The sequence below is a fragment of the Lactuca serriola genome, chromosome 9 (genome assembly GCF_051521515.1).
Source record: "Lactuca serriola cultivar US96UC23 chromosome 9, Lser_US96UC23_V15, whole genome shotgun sequence".
In the NCBI taxonomy this organism is placed as follows: Eukaryota; Viridiplantae; Streptophyta; class Magnoliopsida; order Asterales; family Asteraceae; genus Lactuca; species Lactuca serriola.
The window spans coordinates 82,611,444-82,623,184 of NC_136416.1; the positions used below are offsets into that span (position 1 = coordinate 82,611,444).

At 43.9% G+C, this 11,741-nt stretch overlaps 1 non-coding gene across 1 annotated transcript; it reads left to right on the top strand.

The window, feature by feature from the left end:
* The first annotated feature begins 2,365 nt into the window (after positions 1-2,365).
* On the top strand, positions 2,366-2,447 carry TRNAS-GCU (transfer RNA serine (anticodon GCU)). The gene has a single exon. It is a non-coding gene; the product is annotated as a tRNA-Ser (tRNA).
* The last annotated feature ends 9,294 nt before the right edge of the window (positions 2,448-11,741 follow it).

Genomic DNA, 11,741 nt, shown 5'->3' on the forward strand with positions numbered 1-11,741 from the left:
ATGTATTATTTGTATATGTTCTATTGTGTGGTATTTAGGAGAAACACAATAAGCTTTGGCTTACAGTTTAAGTTTCATGTTTCAGATACTTCAGATGATCGGGGCAAAACAAATAAGTGATTGTGCACATTCTATTGATTTTATGATATTTGATTTTGGAATACTCTGATTCGTGATTATTACTTTTGGGAACTATGTTTTGTAAATAATTATGGTTTTTGTTCGGATTTTAAAAATGAAAATTTTACCTTGATTTTTGGGATGTTATAACATACTTACAACAGTTTAATCATGAAATTAAATTATGCTTACAAAAATTTGTCATTCTTTCGGATAAGGTTTTTATACATGTACACATTTCTTTATATAATAACTTTTTGCAAATAAAAGTAAAGGATCAACAATCCACTTTTACACAATAACCAAACCAACAAAAATACCTATTCAAATCAAATTGGTTACAAAGATGATGAAAATTGTTTTTATCTTTCACCTTAAAATAGGTTTCCAATCTTTGAGGTCAATGAAGGTCAATCCTTAGACTGACTGACGTTTTGATTTTTGGATGGATCGGAGGGGAACACGCATGTGTGGACCTTATAGGGGTATCCTCTCTCGTGGGCTTGCGGGTTAGGGGTTTCACGGCGTGCATGTTGCTTTAAAGGCTACTACAGACAAAGTCACAAAGCATGAGAAATTGTGCATAGAAAATCAACACGTGTTCGTACCATTTGCATTTGATTCGTTTAGTTTCATCACGCCGGATGCAATAGAGTTTCTTAATAGAGTATAACGAATCATGCATAGCAATGTTATATCTCCTAAATCCAGTGATGTAGTCTTCAAACGAATTAGTTTTACCATTAAAAAAGGCTTAGCGGCACAAATTATTATCCGTCTGTCATCTCACTCGTTGTACGCTGATATTTAAAAAGAAGGTTAAATTTCAAAAAAAAAAAAAAAAGGTGTTGTTCATTTCAAGTTTCATACAAAAAGTTCACAGACACACAGTAAAACATCAATATTTTTGGTTTCACCCAATACATCTTTACGCTGTTATTTTTTTAAATTTTAGTTTAATAATATAATCTATCTTAATAAATGAAAATAACTTTGCCACATGTCATTCTCTCATAAAATTAGCTACATGTAATTTTGTCATAATTTGAAATGTATTTATTTTCCACTTGTCATTACTTTAATTTTCATTTTCAATTTAATTTAGTTTTCATAAATTAAACCTACTATAATGACTATTAATTTCAAATTTTAAATTTTAAATTTCAAATTCAATTCCAAATAAATTTACAATTTAAACCTTTATGTTTAACATTTTGTTATAATTAACACGTTTAGTACACACTAAACACATAATTTTAATTTATTTATTTTTTGCATGTGTTTTTTCTCATAATTTTCATTTATTTCAATTTCAAATTCAAATAAAATTTCTATTTAATCGTTCGTACTTAACATTTTGTTTTAATGAACCCGTATAATATACAGGTCTGACAACTGGGTATCAATAAATCAAGAGTTCATATAGTATACCCATTTTTTCCAGTTTGGCCCAAAGCCGAAAGGATCATTTTTTAAAATTTAACTAAATGACTTAAAAACAAAATCAAACCTCGCAACAACACCAGTGTGAAAAAAAAATGGAGTCAGTATATTAGCTTCAGATTTTAATCTGTAACTTTTGCAAGACCACACAAAGTAAAGAGGCTTTACTCGAGGCAAGTTTTATTGATCTTCTCCTTTTCCTCACTGGCATTAATCACGAGAGTTTAGCCACCGGTTCTATGTACCTTTTCTCTTTGCAATTGTCGTGCACACCAACTGTTCGACATATTGCTTCATAGACTGTTTCTTCACAAAATATGAGGAGAAGTTCAATCTTACCATTGTTACGTCTACATCTCCCTATATGACAAATCCTCTTTCACCGAATCAAGTTTTATGTGGATTGAAAGATGGGAGCGATAACTGCCCGAGAGGAAAGATTGATCCAGGATAGAATTTCGGGCAGTTCCGGGCAGCAACGGGCACGAATTTCAAAAGATGGAAACTTTCATCGCCCTTTTTCTTTTCATTTAAAATTCCCAGTTGGGTTTCGACCAAACATGAGTTATCTTCAAGAACTTGAAAAATGGCAGAAGATGGATTTTCCTTCTCCTTATTTGAATGCAAAAAGATTTGAAGTTTCTGATCCTAAAGCTCGAAAGAGGGTGGTTGGAGTTCTTCACGAGGTTCTTAGTTTGACTATGGAGAAAAGGTTGACTTCTTAAAGAAGGTTATGAATGATCGAGATTGGTTGATAAATGTCTCGTTTTCATGGCTAGGGATAAGTTTGTAAATCGTCAAAGTCGCTTTGGCCGAGTGGTTAAGGCGTGTGCCTGCTAAGTACATGGGGTTTCCCCGCGAGAGTTCGAATCTCTCAGGCGACGAACGTAGATTAATTTTTTACTATGCAGCATGTACTTTTTAATTTTGGAATGGTAGGTCATACGTGGGGGTATTCTACTGTTTATGTTGTGCTTTGTGGTATCTTCTTCGATTTATATAAAAGAAAGAAAATAAAAATAATGTATACTTGTTTAATTTAGGATAAACTGTCCGTAAGTTAGTTATACATATTTTTTTTTGTATGTTTTTGTTAGGATTTTGTTTCAAAAATAATAATAATAAATTTGTCTTAAAATTAGTTTTAACTAAGTTTAAAAAACTTACAAATTTTAGAGTAAATTAGTGAAATCGTCCCTATGGTTTGGTTAAAATTATACGTTTGGTCATTAACATTTTTTTTGCATTCGAACCATTCTTGTTGTTTGATTTTGTTGCGTTTTTTGTCCCTTACATATATAAAGTTAGGAACCAAACGTCCAATTTTGACCAAACCATAGAGACGATTTCAATAATTTACTCTAAATTTTATTATAATTTCGTTTTATAAAATTTACATATTTGCATCAAATAGTTTTTACCCAACGGTATGAGGTCTTGCCATTCTTTTTTGAGATTGATGATTCAAATCCCCTTTATGGACATAGGTGGAATTAACGAGTAATTTAGGAATAGATTAGATTTTTAGTTTAAAAGAAAACAAACTTGCCTCAAAATAAGCTTTAAATTTATTAACAGATTTAAAAATAAAAATTTTAAAAAAGTAAATTTGAACAAAGTTCCCAACAAATTTATAAAAAAATTACTAATATATTAAAAAAAAAACTAAATTCGGTGGCTTGGTCATATATTAATAAAAAAGGATGTAGATGCTCGACACTTCTATTTGATCTATCTATCTATTTATCTATAAAGTTCGTTGGAAACTGATTGTGATGTGTTTAAACGTTACAGGTTCCTTCTTTATTTCTCTCATAAGCGTTCTTCTTCATCGAACCCTAACAGTCTTATACCTGGAGACTAGTGGAGAAGAAATCAATGAAAGTAAGAACAACTATGATTGCACCAGATTGTAAACAAGCAAGTGGTTGCTCACGTGATATCTTCTCTAATGCTTGCAAACACTATGTGAGAAGAGAAATGTGTGAATTAAAATCAATAGAATCAGAAGATGTTGAAATCAATGAGGGTTTAGAAATTTGACAACCTGTTCAACTACATCTTCGTACACAAAAGCCAACAATCTCTTACAAAGTGTTGTATGTAACAGCCCGGAAATTCAGGTATTGTTATATTTATGATTTTGAGTGTTTTAAGAGGGGACTCGGCGAGTTGGAGCCTAGACTCGCCGAGTAGGATCGCGGATCTGGTCGCGGGTTCGCGACTGGACTCGACGAGTCCGGATATGGACTCAGCGAGTCTGCGCTGATTAGCGAAAACCCTAACCGTTCAGGTTTGGGACGTATATGAGGGACCTTATGGCCGTCATTGTTCACCCTAGCCTTCTGAGAGAAACCCTAATTCGATTGTGAGCATCTGGAGCAAGGTTGAAGACCATTGTTGATTTTGGAAGTGTTGTTTCGCAAGGAAGAGAAGGCTTGGTAAAGGGAACAACAAGAGAAGTCACGTTCTGAGGATTGGGGACACAGAGAACACATTATTCAGGTAATAATTCGAGTTACATTCTTCTATGTTGATGTGTATATGGATTTAGGGTTTATTGAACCCTTTTGTGGCTAGATTGAGTGTTACCTTAGTCCCCCAAGCGATTGGAACCCTGTATTGGGACCTTTGGAAGTCCAGAATGTCCCATGCCTAAGCATTTCGGGAATCAATGGAGGTTTTGGATTGGAATCCTTATGCCTTAGGTCAAAATGTAAATTATGAGTCATGGGGTGTATTATGAGCACCGAAAGGAGGACCTTACGTGATGAATCAGTCTAGGAAGGCCAGACCTATGAATGGTCGAAACAGTTCTGACCTTATAAAGCAGTTTGAGCAGTTGCATAGCATGGACTCGCCGAGTCCGATGAACAGACTCGGCGAGTAGCTTGAAGATTAACTGGGACTCATCGAGTTGTTCTTCAGACTCGGCGAGTTGAGTCGGGGTGGCCCCGCGATTCTTCCAGGAGGAACTCGTCGAGTCAAGGAGGATACTCGACGAGTAGAAAGGGAATCTTAGAGAATTGGTGAGGACGTCTAGACTCGCCGAGTCGCCCTAGCACTCGCCGAGTCCGGTCAAGTTGACCGTTGACCGTTGACCAGAGTTGACCTATGTCTGACTTCTTAGGGATAGTCAAACTTAGAAGATAAAAGTGTTAATAAGAGATATATGATGTTATAGGGAGATTGTAGCTCGGCGGATCAAGCACGAGAGATTTTGGGATTTGCTAGCTTTCGATATTCACGAGGTGAGTCTTCTCACTATACTGTACCCGGAAGGGTTTGACTGTGTGACCGGAAGGTCAGATATGATATGTGATATATGTGCTATATGTGGTAAGTTATTTGTTATACGTGCTGTGTATGTTATGGGCCGGAAGGCGATTATATTATGGGCCGGAAGGCATTATGTTATGGGCCGGAAGGCGATTATGATATGGGCCGGAAGGCGTTGTGTTATGGACCGGAAGGTCGGCGTGGGTAGGACCGGAAGGTTTACCCAGCAGGGACGGAAGTCCCCTGAGACACATGGACCGGAAGGTCAGGGCCTGGAAAGGCGTATGTGCGTAAGTTGTATATTGGGGAACTCACTAAGCATTTATGCTTACAGTTGTTATGTATGTGTTTCAGGTACTAGCGAGGACCGTGGGAAGGCGCCGGCGTGATCTATACACACTGAAGGATGTTTTTATGATCTTGGGATTTAGATGATTTGTATTTTGACATGACACTTGAGATGTTTATGCTTTGTTTTGAATGAAAATACTATATTTTGAAATGAAAAATTTGTTTGAAAATTTACGGTGTTACAATTGGTATCAGAGCCTTGGTTTGAGGGATTCAGGTGCACCTTCGGGCGTAACTGAACTCAAACCGAGGATTTGAGGAAAACTTTTAAAACAAAGGCATAAAGTTTTATAAATGATTTTGTGGTAAACAAGAAAGAAGCAGTGTGTACGATCAGTCAGCGCCCGAACGGTAAAGATCCCCAAAATACCTTACAATGTTATGTTATGAGATAAGTTATGATATGAATTGTTATGCATGCTAGAAGACTAGGTATTCATGATAGGACTAGAGTGGCCTGATTTGTGATGCCTTAGTCTAGGGAAGTTTGTCGATATGAGATGCTTGATAGCGTGCAGGTAGATAGTGCATATCAAAAGTAGAGTACTCACTATCCGGGGTTTGGGGAGGAGGATTTGGGATGAATGCTGATGCGGTGTGGTCGGTAGTATTGGGCCCGTACTACCGAAGACACCGGGTCAGTGGGAGACCCAGGTAAGAATCCATGGATATGGGTGACTGAGTAGGGTTGCGTTATCGAGTGCGATTATACTCGATGGAGTCTCTGATAGTTTTATGTTGTATTTCAGAGACATCATGGTTAGACCACGCCACAGAGCGAGTTCGAGCGGTGTGAGTGACGAGGAGATTCGTCAGATGATTCATGAGGAGGTAGCTGCAGCGATTCGGGCTGAGATTCCGGAGATGTTTGGGTCTATTAAGACCACCTTGATGGAGACTTTTGAGGAGCGGTACGCCGCATTGACTGAGGCTGCAGCCGCTGCAGCTACCGCAGCCGTGGCCGCTGCCAGGCCACAGGGGGGTGACTTGTTGCTGTTTCGGGAGTTCAGCAACACGAAGCCACCTGAGTTTGATGGGACGCAGGATCCGATTGCTGCGATGAGGTGGATCGCTGATATTGAGGGGTGCTTCTACACTTGTTCATGTCCGGAGCATCTGAGGGTACGGTTCGCCTTGAACCAGCTCCGTCTGGGAGCGAAGGATTGGTGGAAGTTCGTGACGGTGAACTTCACATTGGCAGAGATTTCAGCAGTGACATGGGAGGGGTTTACCTCCATGTTCAGAGACGAGTACGTTCCTCCGGTGGAGAGGGAACGATTGGTTCAGGAGTTCTTGACCCTCAAGCAGGGTACTGATTCGGTTGCGGTGATCACGCGGAAGTTTCATGAGAGGGAGATGTTCTGCCCCGAGCTGGTGTCCACAGAGCAGGCTCGGATGAGCCGGTACTTGGGTGTTTTGAGGAGGGATATCCAGGAGTTTGTGTCAAACTCCACCTATCATACCTTTGCTGAGCTTCAGGCGAATGCCAGGAAGCGCGAGATTGAGTTGGAGACCCAGGCCAGGGAGGAGGCCGAGTCTCAGCGGGTGGACCGGCGGCCGGCTCAGTCTCAGCCGGCAGCCAAGCGGACTAAGTCCGCCGATTCGAGGACGGGAGGTTCGAAGGGCCGCACTTGCGGAAAGTGCGGAAAGAATCATGATGGGGCATGTCGATCTGGTGCTTGCTACAAGTGTGGCAAGGAGGGGCACATTGCTAGGGATTGCCCCAAGGGGTTTACGGTTTGCTTTCATTGCAACCAGACAGGCCATCGAAAGGCCGAGTGCCCTCAGCTTCTTCAAGGATCTGCACCTACTGCCAGAGCTACTGCGACTCGACCGGTGAAGGCCGAGGCCCCGAGGGCTCATGGGAGAGCCTTTCAGCTGACTGCGGAGGAGGTCCGCGCTGCGCCCGATGTTGTGGCAGGTATGCTGTGTTTCATGTATTTATTTTGATGTCGAGATGTTATGCTTATGTTATGATATGCGTAGGTACTTTCCTTGTGAACTCTGTGCCTGCTTTAGTGTTATTTGACTCGGGTGCGAGTAGATCCTTTGTATCTTTAGCTTTTAGTCAGCATATCAGCATTAGTCGTGAGTCGTTGAGTCGGCCTCTGAGAGTTTCTATAGCTGACGAGAGAGTGATTTGTGCCACGGAGGTTCTTCGGGGATGCGTGCTAGAGATTTTCGGGGTTGAGTTTCCGATTGACCTGATTCCTATTGCGATGGGTGATGTCTGTGTCATTGTGGGCATGGACTGGTTGAGCCGATTCGGCGCCGTCATCGACTGTGAGCGTCAGTTGGTGACTATACGAGACCCTAGTGGGGGAGTTCTTTCGGTGTACGGCGAGGGTACCCGTTCGGGATCAGCTTTTTGTTCGGCCGCTAGGGCGAGGCAGTGTCTACAGCAGGGCTGTAAGGGTTTTGTGGCGTATGTGATGGATACGCGGGAGGTTTCCGAGAGACCGAGATCAGTTGAGGAGGTCCCAGTGGTGCGTGAGTTTCCAGATGTTTTCCCCGAGGAGCTAGCGGGAGTACCTCCTGTGAGGCAAGTAGAGTTTGGTATCGATCTGGTTCCGGGGGCCGCACCTATTGCTAAGGTGCCTTATCGTCTTGCACCTCCCGAGATGCAAGAGTTGTCCTCGCAGCTTCAGGAGTTGCTGGGGAAGGGATTCATTCGGCCGAACAGCTCGCCGTGGGGAGCGCCTATTCTGTTCGTCAAGAAGAAGGATGGTTCACACCGGATGTGCATTGATTACCGGGAGTTGAACAAGTTGACGGTCAAGAACCGTTACCCGTTACCGAGGATCGATGATTTATTCGATCAGTTGCAGGGAGCATCTTGGTTTTCCAAGATCGATCTGAGGTCAGGGTACCATCAGGTGAGAGTGCGGGATGAGGACGTCCAGAAGACAGCGTTTAGGACGCGATATGGGCATTATTAGTTTGTGGTGATGCCTTTCGGGCTCACCAATGCCCCAGCTGTGTTCATGGATCTCATGAACAGGGTATGCAGGCCGATGTTGGATCGGTCAGTGATTGTATTTATCGACGATATTCTAGTGTATTCAAGATCTAGAGAGCAGCATGAGGAGCATTTGAGGGAGGTACTTGAGGTATTGAGATCGGAGAAGCTTTATGCAAAGTTCTCCAAATGTGACTTCTGGTTGCGGGAGGTCCAATTCCTAGGACATGTTGTTAATCAGGAAGGGATATTGGTCGATCCGGACAAGGTTGAGGCGGTGATGAGTTGGGAGGTGCCGAAGTCACCCTCTGAGATCAGGAGCTTCCTTGGGTTGGCAGGGTATTATCGGAGATTCATTAAGGACTTCTCCAAAGTTGCAGTGCCACTCACTAGATTGACCCGAAAGGGGGTTGCATTCTCATGGGGACCCGAGCAGCAGACCTCCTTTGAGACACTTCGCCAAAGGTTGTGCGAAGCCCCGGTATTAGCTCTCCCGGAAGGGATGGAGGATTTTGTAGTATATTGCGATGCATCGATTTCAGGGTTGGGTGCAGTGTTGATGCAGAGGGGTCATGTGATAGCTTATGCATCGAGGCAGCTGAAGCCTCATGAGGCGAGATATCCCACGCATGACTTAGAGTTGGGGGCAGTAGTGTTCGCTCTCAAGATTTGGCGTCACTACTTGTATGGGGTTCGATGTACGATATACACGGACCATAAGAGTTTGAAGTATTTGATGGATCAGCCCAACCTAAATATGCGTCAGAGGAGGTGGTTGGATGTGGTCAAGGAATATGATTGTGGGATCCAGTACCACCCAGGCAAGGCTAATGTGGTAGCCGATGCATTGAGCCGCAGGGCGGAGAGCACTCCACTGCGAGATGTATGTTTGAGATTGACTGTGGTAGCCCCAATATTGGATGCTATTCGTGGGGCACAGGCCGAGGTTGTGCAACCAGAGATGCAGAAGAGAGAGCGGGTCGTTGGTTTGGTTTCAGAGTTCGTTACGGATGGACGAGGGCTTATGACGTTTCAGGGTCGGATTTGGGTACCGTTCGTGGGTGGTACGCGTATTACTTTGATGGAAGAGGCTCATCGATCGAAATTCTCGATCCATCCCGGGGCTACGAAGATGTATTTGGATTTGAGGAAAGAGTATTGGTGGCCCTGTATGAAGAGGGACGTCGCATGGTTCGTTGAGAGGTGCTTGACCTGCCGTAGGGTTAAGGCCGAGCACCAGAGACCACATGGCAAGTTGCAGCCATTGGAGGTTCCCGAGTGGAAGTGGGAACAGATCACTATGGATTTCATCACCAAATTGCCGAGGACTGCCAGAGGAGTCGATGCCATTTGGGTGATTGTGGATAGGTTGACGAAGAGTGCACACTTCCTTTCCATCAGTGAGAGTTCTTCAGCGGAGAAGTTGGCAGAGATATATGTGAGAGAAGTGGTATCTCGGCATGGGGTGCCGATCTCGATTGTTTCAGATCGTGATGTGCGCTTCACTTCCAAGTTCTGGAAGAAATTCCATGAGGAGCTGGGTACTAAATTGCATTTTAGTACCGCATACCATCCCCAGACAGATGGCCAGAGTAAGCGAACGATTCAGACGCTGGAGGACATGCTTCGAGCGTGTGTATTAGATTTCGGGGGTGGCTGGGATGCGTATTTACCCTTGGCAGAGTTTTCCTACAACAACAGCCATCATTCGAGCATTGGTATGCCACCCTTTGAGCTGTTGTATGGTAGGAGGTGTCGAACCCCCATTTGCTGGGGAGAGGTGGGGCAGAGAGTGATGGGCAGTACAGAGATCGTGCTTCAGACGACAGAGCAGATTCAGCAGGTTAGACAGAGGTTATTGACCGCCCAGAGCTGACAGAAGAGTTATGCAGACAGACGCCGATCCGAACTTGAGTTTCAAGTTGGCGACTTCGTTCTCCTGAAGGTCTCTCCTTGGAAAGGAGTGATTCGATTCAGGAAGAGGGGCAAGTTGGGACCCCGGTATATTGGGCCATTTCGTGTGATTGCAAGGATAGGCCGGGTAGCCTATCGTTTGGAGTTTCCAGCAGAGTTGGGGCAGATCCACGACACTTTTCATGTGTCGCAACTGAGGAAGTGTATAGCCGATGAGTCGGCAGTGGTTCCATTAGAGGATATTCAGGTGGATGCGAGCCTGAATTATGCCGAGAGACCAGTGGCCATCAGGGATCGGAAGATCAAGGTTTTGAGGAACAAGGAGGTACCTCTGGTGTTGGTTCAGTGGCAACACCGGAAGGGATCGGAAATGACTTGGGAGCCGGAGCGTGAGATGCGGGAGCAGCATCCGGAGCTATTTTCAGAGTGAGACATCGAGGGCGAAGTCTAGTCCTAGTGGGGGAGAGTTGTAACAGCCCGGAAATTCAGGTATTGTTATATTTATGATTTTGAGTGTTTTAAGAGGGGACTCGGCGAGTTGGAGCCTAGACTCGCCGAGTAGGATCGCGGATCTGGTCGCGGGTTCGCGACTGGACTCGACGAGTCCGGATATGGACTCTGCGAGTCTGCGCTGTTTAGCGAAAACCCTAACCGTTCAGGTTTGGGACGTATATGAGGGACCTTATGGCCGTCATTGTTCACCCTAGCCTTCTGAGAGAAACCCTAATTTGATTGTGAGCATCTGGAGCAAGGTTGAAGACCATTGTTGATTTTGGAAGTGTTGTTTTGCAAGGAAGAGAAGGATTGGTTAAGGGAACAACAAGAGAAGTCACGTTCTGAGGATTGGGGACACAGAGAGCACATTATTCAGGTAATAATTCGAGTTACATTCTTCTATGTTGATGTGTATATGGATTTAGGGTTTATTGAACCCTTTTGTGGCTAGATTGAGTGTTACCTTAGTCCCCCAAGCGATTGGAACCCTGTATTGGGACCTTTGGAAGTCCAGAATGTCCCATGCCTAAGCATTTCGGGAATCAATGGAGGTTTTGGATTGGAATCCTTATGCCTTAGGTCAAAATGTAAATTATGAGTCATGGGGTGTATTATGAGCACCGAAAGGAGGACCTTACGTGATGAATCAGTCTAGGAAGGCCAGACCTATGAATGGTCGAAACAGTTCTGACCTTAGAAAGCAGTTTGAGCGGTTGCATGGCATGGACTCGCCGAGTCCGATGAACAGACTCGGCGAGTAGCTTGAAGATTAACTGGGACTCGTCGAGTTGTTCTTCAGACTCGGCGAGTTGAGTCGGGGTGGCCTCGCGATTCTTCCAGGAGGAACTCGTCGAGTCAAGGAGGATACTCGACGAGTAGAAAGGGAATCTTAGAGAATTGGTGAGGACGTCTAGACTCGCCGAGTCGCCCTAGCACTCGACGAGTCCGGTCAAGTTGACCGTTGACCGTTGACCAGAGTTGACCTATGTCTGACTTCTTAGGGATAGTCAAACTTAGAAGATAAAAGTGTTAATAAGAGATATATGATGTTATAGGGAGATTGTAGCTCGGCGGATCGAGCACGAGAGATTTCGGGATTTGCTAGCTTTCGATATTCACGAGGTGAGTCTTCTCACTATACTGTACCCGGAAGGGTTTGACTGTGTGACCGGAAGGTCAG